A 12,312-nucleotide genomic window follows, 5' to 3' on the forward strand; every position below is an offset into this window, starting at 1 on the left:
TTTGTTATTTAGTGATTAGTTAATTTGGCCCTCACAGGTATTAGCAAAGTATATCTTAAGAAAAATTGTTCTGCTTACAGCACGCTATATTCCGCAAATCAATGTGTGTGTGTGTGGGGGGGGGGGGGGGGGGGGGAGGATTAACTTTTTACGGGATCCCTAAGAAGAGTTGTACACAACCATCCCAAATAGTCAGGTAAACGTTTTCTTTAAGAAACTTGCTGCAGCTGTGGACTCATACGGAATAAGGCCACTTGCTTTTATAACTATGGTAGGTAACAGGATGACATTGTTTGGTTTCCGGAAATCATCTGTGAATATTAAACTTTATCTACTTGTCATCTGCTTCCTTTTTGTGGAAAGAGTAATGAGAAAATATTTTCTAATGCATCGAAACCAATACTACAGAAACATTACAGATGTTTACGTTTGAATTGTTTCTGTGAATGATTTAGCACTGCATGGAGTGACTCTTTCTGCAAGAATAGTTTTAGTGTGATTTTCGATACACCGTATTTCACAAAGACTTGGGATTAGGAGAACAAGGAAGAAAGTTGGTGAAACGCTTCTATTTTGCCTCAGTCATTGCATTTAGTATATAACTAACTACACTGTTACAAATCAACTGCTGATTAGTTATAATGTCAGTAAATTACTTAGTTATTACCTAAGGAATTTGACAACACTTACATTCTATAGATAATGTCGTGTACCTTCGTAGCTATCTGCAAGACTGTGGCTGATAATTAACTCAAACTCTCAGCTGCCGGCAGGTGTTGTTGATATACCTCTATGGGGACAGCTGAAAATGTGTGCCCCGACCAGGAATCGAACCCGGCATCTCCTGCTTACATGGCAGACGCTCTATCCATCTGAGCCACTGAGAACAGAGATAAATAGCACGACTGCAGAGGTTTATGCCTTCCACGCTTCCCGTGAGACCCACATTCCCAACTGTCCACAATGTACATATGTAATGTTCCTAGTAGATATTTGCTCATCCACTCTTTACTCACGCGCACTAAGGTGACGATTCCGGTAAAACCATGGTTTCCGATCGGTTTTAGATGTAACTCTCATGCCATAACCACATCCAACCCCATCGGTAGTCAAGCTCCGCTAATGTTGTGTTTCAATTTACAGTTCTTATTTCATTTACTACAATACTGGCCATTAAAATTGCTACACCACGAAGATGACGTGCTACAGACGCGAAATTTAACCTACAGGAAGAAGATGCTGTGATATGCAAATGATTAGATTTTCAGAGCATTCACAGAAGGTTGGCGCCGGTGGTGACACCTACAACGTGCTGACATGAGGAAAGTTTCCAACCGATTTCTCATACACAAACAGCAGTTGATAGGCGTTGCCTGGTGAAACGTTGTTGTGATGCCTCATGTAAGGATGAGAAATTCGTACCATCACGTTTCCGACTTTGATAAAGGTCCGATTGTAGCCTGTCGCGATTGCGGTTTATCGTATCACGACATTTCTGCTCGCGTTGGTCGAGATCCAGTGACTTTTAGCAGAATATGGAATCGGTGGGTTCTGGAGGGTAATACGGAACGCCGTGCCGGATCCCAACGGCCTCGTATCACTAGCAGTCGAGATGACAGGCATCTTATCCGCATGGCTGTAACGGATCGTGCAGCCACGTTTCGATCCCTGCGTCAACAGATGGAGACGTTTGATAGACAACAACCAACTGCACGAACAGTTCGACGACGTTTGCTGCAGCATGGACTATCAGCTCGGAGACCATGGCTGCGGTTACCGTTGACGCTGCATCACAGACAGAAGCGCCTGCGATGGTGTATTCAACGACGAACCTGGGTGCACGAATGGCAAAACGTCATTTTTTCGGATCAATCCAGGTTCTGGTTACAGCACCATGTTGGTCGTATTCGTGTTTGGCGACATCGCGGTGAATGCACATTGGAAGCGTGTATTCGTCACCGCTATACTGGCGTATCACCCGCCGTGATGGTATGGGCTGCCACTGGTTACACGTCTCGGTCACCTCTTGCTCGTATTGACGGCACTTCGAACAGTGGACGTTACATGTCAGATGTGTTACGATCCGTGGCTCTACCCTTCATTAGATCCCTGCGAAACCCTACAATTCAGCAGGATAACGCACGATCGTATGTTGCAGGTCCTGTACGGCGTTTCTGGATACAGAAAATGTTCGACTGCTGCCCTGGCCAGCACATTCTCCAGATCTCTCATCAATTGAAAACGTCTGGTCAATGGTGGCCGAGCAACTGGCTCGTCACAATATGCCAGTCACTACTCTTGATGAACTGTGGTATCGTGTTGAAGCTGAATGGGCAGCTGTACCTGTACACGCCATCCAAGCTCTGTTTGTCTCAATGCCCAGGTGTATCAAGGCCGTTATTACGGCCGGAGGTGGTTGTTTTGGGTACTGATTTCTCAGGATCTATGCACCCAACTTGCGTGAAAATGTAATCACATGTCAGTTCTAGTATAATATATTTGTCCAATGAATACCCGTTTATCATCTGCATTTGTTCTTGGTGTAGCAATTTTAATGGCCAGTAGTGTAAGAAATAAATACTCATGGGGCAGATATGCAATCTCAGCACAATTCATTGTTTATGAGTTGCTGATAAAAGCTGAACAAAATAAAGAGCGGTATGGATTTAAGGAGATGGGAACTGTAAAAATTGAACCACACGTTGCTGAAAGTTTCAAAGGTAGGGCTAGGGAACGATGCACTGAAACATGGTAAACGAAAACAATACAATAAGAAACGGTAGGTTTGAAAGAGAACCGTGAAGGCGGCTGTGGATCAAATAGTAAAATAGACAAGGCCCAGTAGAATTCCTTGGGCAAGCCACGAGATATTGAATCTAACTGACGAAAGTAGAAAATAAATGAAGCAGGCTAAAGGGATGACAGACGTCCCAAAGACGAGATTCACAAGAAGTGCAAAATGGCAAATGCATAAACGGCAAAACGTGAAACACAAGGCTGCAGAAGCCTTGATATGTGCAACCTATAGAAAAATGAAAGAGGTCATTTGAGAAGCACCTAGACGGTATGCCTACATTAAACAAAGAAGGGATGACTGAGATAAGGAAGGAATAAACAGAGGGTCTATACAAGGGAATCTAAACTCAAAGTAACATTACAGCAAGAGAAGACAAAGTAGGTGAGAATGAGATGGCTCATAGGCTACTTAGAGAAGAATTTGATAGAGCATTGAAAAACCTGAGTCGAAAGAAGTTAAATACCCTCAGACTGCAAAAAGAATGTAATTTATCTTATTTCAAAGAAGGTAGCTGCTGTAAATTGTGAATATTACCGAACCAACATTTTTGCAAAATAATGACATGACTTATTTACAGAAGAACGGAAAAACTGGTTCAAGACATCCTTGAAGATGATTATTTCCGGTTGCGTTGAAATGTAGGAATACGTAAGGCGCTACCTCCTCTACGTGTATCCTGACGATAGGTTAAACGGCATCAAACCTACATTTATAGCGTTTGTGATTTAAGAGAAATATTTTCACGGAGCTGACTCTTCTTTTTGAAATTCTGAAGGTGTCAGGGCTGAAATACAGGGAGCGATAGGTTACTTACAATATGTCTGGAACCTATGTTGCAATTGTAAGAATCGAATACATTTAAGGGAAGCAATAGTTGAGAAGGGAGTATTAATCTATTCCTGACGTTATTTAGTGTACACAATTAGCAAGAACTAGAGTAAAACTTTGAGAAATTAGGAAATAATTGAAGGTTCAGACAGAAGAAAAATAAACTTTAAGGTCTGACAACGACAACGGAATGGATAGTGTCTTCAAAAGAGGTTATGAGACAAAATCAAAAAATTAAAACAAAAGTACAAGAATGAAATCGTATTTAATCAGGGAACGCTGAGGGAATTAGACTAGGAAATGATACAGTAAAAGTAATAAACGATTTTTGTTATTTGAGCAGCTAAATAGCTGACGATGGTGGTAGCAAACAGGATGTAAAAATCAAATTGGCGACAGCAAGAAAAGCACTTTGGAAAAGGAGAAGTTTCTAAGATAAATTCAAATGTTAGAAAGTCTTTTCTGTAAGTATTTATTTGGAGCATAGTCTTGTACAAAAGTGAAACGTGGACGACAAATAATGCAGAAAATAAGAGAATATGCTTAGAAATAGGAGCTATAGAGGAATACTGGAGATAGATAGGTACATCGAATAACTAATGGGGAGATACAGAAGCAGACTGGGGCAAAAAGCAGCTTGACACATGTTGCGGCTCAAGGAATGCTCCATTTCGTTGTATAAGGCTGTATGGAGAGAAAAAATTGTAGAGTGAGATCACGGTTTGTGCATAAAACGAGATTCAAATGGATGTTGGTTGCATTAGTTTAGCAGAGGTGAGCAGGCTTACACAGGATAGAATAGCATGTACAGCTGCATCAAATCAGTCTTCGGACTGAAAAGATTATGAAAAAAAGGTCATCAGCAGATCTGACAAGTATATTTCGAGAACACTGAATAGAAGCAGGTCATCATTTTGTCACATGACAATAGCCTACCACGTGATAGTGGGACCCATTAAATGCTTTGCAAGTGTTACGTGTGTTAAACCATCAATGGAATAACTTACATGATTCTATAGGCATCCACAAAAGGACAAAAATTGTAGGGGAAGCAAGGTTGGAATACATACAAGTAATAAAGGCGTTGGATACAGGTACTAGCCCGGCATGAAAAGGGTGGCACAGGAGAGGAAGTTGTGGTGGCCCACATCGAACCAGTCTGACAACTGACGACTAAAGTCAAAAAAAAAAAAAACTATACAATCCAGTGGTGCCTAGGAAGACCTCATTTCGGCCAGATAAGGAGCGAGTTAACGAGTGAAATCCAAGTAACGGAAGTGACACCGCCAGATGATCGATTGCATAGTGCAGTGTAAATTCACTGCGTTCGCATTTGTGAGAAGCAGAGTTTAAGAGTTTAAATCTCAACTGAGAATTCTCATTCAGGGATCAAATGGTCTCCTAAATTTCTGCAGCAAAACACTGGCATGGTTCGTTGTAATCATCACAGTCGCTTATTTCTGTCATCCCTCTCTGTACATTCCCTTGGGCTTATTGTAACTGACTTCTGTAAGAACAACACAGAGCGAAGAGAAAATGCCACACTTGGAGATCGGCATACAATTCCTCATCCAGATTCAAGACGAAAGTTTATCTAGCAAAATCACATCGGCTGAATTTGAAAACATATGTATGAAACCGAGTACCTGACAACTCTGTCACATCGGAATGTACAGAGGAACGTGTATCGCCTTGCACTATTGTAGCAGCCATCGGAGCTCACTGAGAAGACTGCTAGGACATCTATCATGGAGCTGTGGTTCGAATCGTCGTCAGGTTTCATTTTTATTTTTTAGACGTCCGTTAACTAGTTCTCGTCGTTTATAAGCAGGTCATCATTTCGTCACTTGACAATAGCCTACCACGTGACAGTAGGATCCATTAAACACTCTGCAAGTGTTTGCTAACCCTGCAGTGCACAACCACAACTTGTCCTGTCACGTTCACGTAGGGCGGCCTCTTGGTGGTGTGCGCAAACGATGAATACGTCAATATGCTTTTGCTGCTGAGTGCATCGCATAACCAAACTGTTCCTGTTGCTCGTGCATATGCTGCTCGGTACCGTCAAATGCACCATCCCGATAAGAAGGTATTGTCAACCTCCACGGCAGTCATTATTGAACGGAACACAACCCGCATGTCACTCTTGAACGTGGCTTTCAGGCACGCTTTGGCATAAACAGGTGGCCTTGACAACAGGAAATGACAAGTGGTGGTACAGCGTACACTCCGCCACGCAACGTACGGTGGCTTTCGGGGTATCTATTTAGATGTAGATGTAGATATAGATGTAGAGCGCTTATGGGCCCTTATATGTTGCCGGACAAGTCGAATCGCTCTGTCTCGCACGTTTCTTTGCAGTATTGTGCCTGACGTAGTAGGAAACGTTCCACTTCGTATTCGGTGACAACTATTGTTACAGAGTGATGGTGCACCGCCACACTTTGGAATGAATATGCTAATTATTTAAATGCAGCGTGTGCAGGAAATGGATTGGTCGTAGATGCGCAATGTTCTGGCCTCCAGTTTCTCCGGACCTTAACCCACTCCATTTTTTTGTTCCTTTTTTTTTGTGGCGACACTTAAAGTATCAAGTTTTTAGTACTCCACCCATTGATGTACACTGCCTAATAGCACCCATGCATGTCGCTTCGGCAGTAGTTGGCGCATGTGTGTTGTGTAGGGTCTAGCAAAGTACGATCCTGCATGTGGCGAAGTGTTTGCAAATGCAAGGTGGCCGCTCTGAACATCTTCTCTGCAGTGAACGTCGCTCCTACGTGTACATACCGGTTCTGTGAAGATAATACTGGACGTCAGCCGTACAGAATGTACTTACTGTGCTTAGCATACTGTGCAGTTTAGTTTAACCTACCTCACTTGATACAGACCTAATTACTGTATGCACTACTATTTTCTGTTGGCTTTCTTTGTGTCATGGACTTAACAAAGTCGTCGTTTGCGTCTGTAAGTTCATGTAATGTCTTAATGTTTAAATCAATTTAGCATTGACGGAAATAAATACAAAAGATTCCGCATGGTGGAAGTGTGAATGGGATACAATTTGATGCTTTAACTGAATAAAGAAATTCGGCGCGAACGCGGTTCTGTATAACTGTGAGTGTGTATATGCATTCCCCTTGGCATTGCCTTGTCTCGTGAGCTAATGGGACAGTACCGGCACAGTGCAGAGGTCGTTATACTGCGCTGGGCCACGCTGCACGCAGTTATAGCGCTGCCAGAGACTCGATTTTTAAATCGCTTTAGTATTAAACCTTTTGGCGGGACTACGTTTTGTTAGATAAGCTTTCGTCTAGAGCTGGGATGAGACGCACGTCGATCACCAAGTACGGCATTTTCACTTCACCCTGTATACTACCAGTTGCATTTGAACAGGCCTCACCTTGTCTGTGGAGGTTCGGGAGCCCGTCGCTTCAAGCACTTCCCCTTCCATAGCCGAAGTCCCAAGTTCGAGCGAACCTCCCGGCGATGTCTGCTTCCTTTGAGAAGGCGCTTCGGCTTCCCCTTTCTCCAAAGCTCCCACAGCCGAGCGCAGAAACTGCCGAATTGCTTGCACTCTCGCTTTCACGACCCCCAACGGCGTCTGTAGGTCCTTGTTCGCAACAGGTAACGTTTAGGGACTGTAAACTTCTATGTCCCTACCACAAATGTAATTGACAACTTGCAAATCAAAGTACAAGTATCTACCAAATCTGAGAGTTCTTGTTGTAGGTTGAAGGGTGATATTTACACATATTTCTCTGTTTCCATTCTCTCGTTCCATTCCATTGCTCACTATAGCCACACTATTTCATCTTCAATCATCCAGTGTGTTAGAACCTGCGAAACCAATACAACGTGATATACTGTACATTTGCTTCAGTATCACGAATTGCGATTATTTCAAAATTTTGTGTTTGCCATGCTACACGAAATGAATGACAAAATGAATGCATGTATAAGCTGAAACTACCTAATTACTGACACACGACTTAGAAATTTCTGAACGTTTAGCTGCTTCTACTAGCACCATTCGTATTGATTTTCTGTTGGTCACTGTTATTCGTCTACATAGTCACCTGATGTGAAGGAAACTACGGATACTGTATCTGAAAAGAAGATTGAAGAATCTTCTGGCTCATGGACGATATAGTGTTGGACTTTTTTTTTTAGTCATGAGTTTTCTGACTGGTTTGATACGGCCCGCCACGAATTCCTCATCTGTGTCTACCATTTCATCCACTTTATCCACTTCATCTCTAGCACACGCAACCTGCGTCCTCAATTACTTGTTGCGTGTATTCCAGTCTGTGTCTTCCTCTATAATTTTTGCCCTTTACAGCATTCTCCAGTAACATGGAAATTATTTCAAGATGTCTTAACAGATGTTCTATCACCTGGCTCTGTCTCTTCTTCCATGCGTTCCTTTCCTCACCGATTCTGTGGCCCACCTCCTCATTCCTTACCTTATTTGTCAATCTAATTTTAACATTCGTCTGTAGCAACACATCTCAAAGGCTTCTAGTCTCTTCTGTTCAGGTTTTTACACAATCCATGACTGACTACCTGCGCTGTGCTCCATGCGTACATTTTCAGAAAGTTTTCCTCAAATTAAGAGAGATGTTTGATACTAGCAGACATCTCTTACGGAATAATGTCCTTCTTGCCACTGCTAGTCGGCTTTTTATGTCCTCCTTGCGTGTCCGTTAAGGGTTATTTTGCTACCTAGGTAAGAGAATTCCTTAACTTTGTCCACGTCGTGATCTTAATGTTAAGTTCCTCCTTGTTCTCATTCCTGCTACTTCTCATTAGTTCCGTCTTTCTTCGATTTACCCTCATTCCATATTCTGTACTCATTAGATAGTTCATTCCATTCAACACATCCTAAAATCTTTCATTTTTACTGAGGATTGCAGTGTCATCAGCGAGTCGTACCATTGATATCCTTTCACCTTGAATCGTAATCCCATTCTTGAACCTTTCTTTTATTTGCGTCAGTGCTCCTTCGAAGAATAGATTGAACAGCAGAGACGAAACACTACGTCCCGGTCTAACACCACTTTTAATACGAGCATTTCGTTCTTCGTGGTCCTCTCTTATTATTCCCTCTTGTCTCTTGTACATATTGTACATTATCCGCCTCTCCCTAATGCTTAACCCTATTTTTATTAGAATTTAGAACATCTTGCATTATTTTATGTTGGCGATTGCTTTTTCCAGGGTGACATATTCTATGAACGTGTCTTGATTTTTTTTTTTTTTTTTTTTTTTTTTTTTTTGGGTCTTGCTTCCATTATCAACCGCAACGTCAGAACTGCCTCTCTGGTGCCTTACCCTTTCCTAAGACCAAGCTGATTGTTATCTAATACAACCTAAATTTTCTTTTCTGTTTTTCTGTATATTATTCTTGTCAGCAACTGGGATGCATTAGCTGTTAAGCTGATTATGCGATAATTCTCCCACTTGTCAGCTGCTGCAGTCTTCTGAATTGCGTGGGTGATACTTTTCTGTAAGACAGATGATATGTTGCCAGAATCATACAATCAACACACCAACGTGAACAGTCGTTTTGTTGACACTTCCCCAATGATTTTAAAAATTCTGATGGAATGGTGTCTGTCTATTCCGCCTTACTTCATCTTAATTCCTCCAAAGCTCTCTTGAATTCTGAGTCTATTACTGGGTCCCTTATCCCTTCTAAATCGTTTCTGTTTCTTCTTCTATCACATCAGACAAATCTCCCCCCACCCACCCACCCCCCATAGAGGCCTTCAATGTACTCTTTCCACCTATCCGCTCTCTCCTCTGCATTTAACAGTGGGATTCGTTCTCTTAAAGTTACCACCTTTTTTTTCTCACTTCACAGAATGTTTTTTTGACTTTCCTATATGCTAAGTCACTCTGACAGTCATTCCTTTTTCAATTTCTTCACATTTCCTGCAGCCATTTCGTCTTAGCTTCCCCGCACTTCAGATTTATTTCACTCCTCAGGGACTTGTGTTGCTGTGTTTCTGAATTTCCCTGAACATTTTTGTACTTTCTTCTTTCGTCAATCAACTGAAGAATTTCTTCTGTTACCCATTGTTTCTACGAAGTTATCTTCTTTGTACCTATGTTCTTCTTTCCAACTTCTGTAAATGCCCTTTTTAGAGATGTCCATTCATCTTCAACTTACTGCCTACTGAGCTATTCCTTATTGCTGTATCTATAGCCTTAGAGATCTTCAAGCGTATCTCGTCATTCCATAGTACTTCCGTATACCATTCGCTATTAGTAGCTGCAGTTTGTGACAGAAATTTAGTCTTTCTCCTTTCTCATTCCTTGTCCGAAGCCGATATTCTCCTGTAACCTTTTCTTCTACTGCTTCCCCTACAAACTGCATTCCAGTCCCCGATGACTATTAGATTTTCATCTCCCTTTACGTGTTGTATTACCCTTTCAATATCAGCCGGCCGCGGTGGCCATGCGGTTCTAAGCGCTGTAGTCCGGAATCGCGCGACTACTACGGTCGCAGGTTCGAATCCTGCCTCGGGCATGGATGTGTGTAATGTCCTTAGGTTAGCTAGGTTTAAGTAGTTCTAAGTTCTAGGGGACTGATGACCACAGCAGTTAAGTCTCATAGTGCTCAGAGCCATTTGAACCTTTCAAAATCCTTATATACTTTCTCCATCTCTTCATCTTCAGCTTGCGACGTCGGCATGTATACCTGAACTATCGTTGTCGGTGCTGCTTTGTCGTCGATTTTGATAAGAACAACCCTATCACTGAATTGTTCACAGTAACGCACTGTCTATCCTACCTTTCTATTCATAACGAATCCTGCTGCTGTTATTCCACGTTCTGCTTCTGCTGATATTACCCTATACTCATTGAGCCGTGGATGGTTCGAGTCATGCTTGTCTTGGGTTAAACCTTGCTTGCAGTCCAGTGGTTTTATATCTACTGCGATTATCGCGATAATGTTGCTGTCCTCTCCGTGAGTGGCAGCAGCAGCGTGTATCGATACTAGTACTGCTGTACTATCTTTGGTCTGGCGGATATAGTTTCCAGCTGGGCGTTGTGTGATGAGTCGATCGGTTGTCGTGGAGTAGCAAGGAAATCCCCGTCGCACGGAGTCGGGCCGGAGCCGCTGTCGGGGTGCGCGCGTGGTTGGAGTGCGAGGTGCTGCTTGCGAATGCTACGGAGTTCGTCGCCCACCGATCTTAGAGATGAAAGTTGAGTCCTCACCTAATCTACTATCGAGCCTCAACTGTTTGCATTTCTTCGCTTGCCAGCGGTATCTTCTGCCTTGTGGCCGTTGACGTTCGGGTTACCTGCCCTGGTCGTTGACGTAATTTTCGGCGGTGTATTTTCCTCGTCGTGTTGTTGCTGTTCAGCGTGGCGTGTAGTTAAACAGCTGAGGTTTTGTTGGTCGTTGTGGGCGCTAATATTCTGTGTGTCGTTGTGGTGGTTTTGCTGGCTGCGTCGAGCGGAACTGATTTGCTTGATTGGTCGGTCAGCTGTCTATCGGTTGGATTGCCTTCAGACTAAGAAGTCATTGGATAGGCTGCCTGTCTCCCTGTCTCACCTAAACGGGCATTAGTGTTACAATCCCAGGCCGACCTTTGGAAATTTCTGAGCGTCGTTCCTTGTGTGCTAGATAGTAATTTCCCTGTTTGGGTTTATTTATTTGGCTGATGTGCTGCCGACTACCGAGTTTTAATATTTCTTAAATTAATGTTCTTGTTTTGTCCTATCGCATGAAATGTTTTAAGATAAGGCCTTCTGCCTTTTAAGTTGAAACTCTTTTCTTAGGCCTTAAGCCCTTAAACATATTTGATTGGTATGTGACTTACAGCCGAGTTTTAATATTTCTTAAATTAATGTTCTTGTTTTGCCCTTTTGCATGAACTATTTTAAGATAAGGCCTTCTACGTTTTAAATTGAAACTCTTTTTCTAGTCCTTAAGCCATTTAACATATTTAGTTGAAATGTGGCCTTCAGCCAAGTTTAATATCTCTTAATTTAATGTTCTTGACTTGCCCTTAAGGCATGGGATTGTTATTTTTTATAGGAGTCTTCAACCGAATTTGGTATGAAATTTTTTAAGATATCGCCTTCTGCCTTTTAAATTTCAAAATTTTCTTTCTAGGGCTTAAGCCGTTAAAATATATGCTGATGTGCGGCCTTCAGCCGAGTTTTAATATCTCTTAAATTAATGTTCTTGTCTTGCCCTTTTGCATGAAATGCTTCAAAATAGGGCCTTCTCCCTTTTGATTGTAACTCTCCTTATTGCTTAATATGCGACCTCCAGCCAAGTTCCATTAAAATTAAATTGCTAAGGCCTTCACCCTGTTTGTATTGAAGATTTAGAAAATATTTTTGGATGAAACCTCCAGAAGAACCTTGTAATACAGTTTCTTGATTAGGCCTTGTGTCTTGGATTTTGAGTGGGGTCTATAGCCGATATAAAGTTATTCAAGGGAGGACGATTAAAGTTTTAAGTGTTTTCCATCCTTGTTGTAACATTGTGTGTTGATAAATAAAGTTTACATGTTGAGTGCAACTTACAGGGGCTCATTTTGGTCCCTTTCCACAACCTAATCCGCTCTGTCCTGCTAGCCCAGGCATTTCACTCATTTGATCAGAAATCCGTGCCTTCTTTCAATTTCAATTCACTGACCTATACTATGTCTAGACTGCACCGTTGC

This window comes from Schistocerca americana, chromosome 1 (assembly GCF_021461395.2).
Source record: "Schistocerca americana isolate TAMUIC-IGC-003095 chromosome 1, iqSchAmer2.1, whole genome shotgun sequence".
NCBI classification, from domain to species: domain Eukaryota; kingdom Metazoa; phylum Arthropoda; class Insecta; order Orthoptera; family Acrididae; genus Schistocerca; species Schistocerca americana.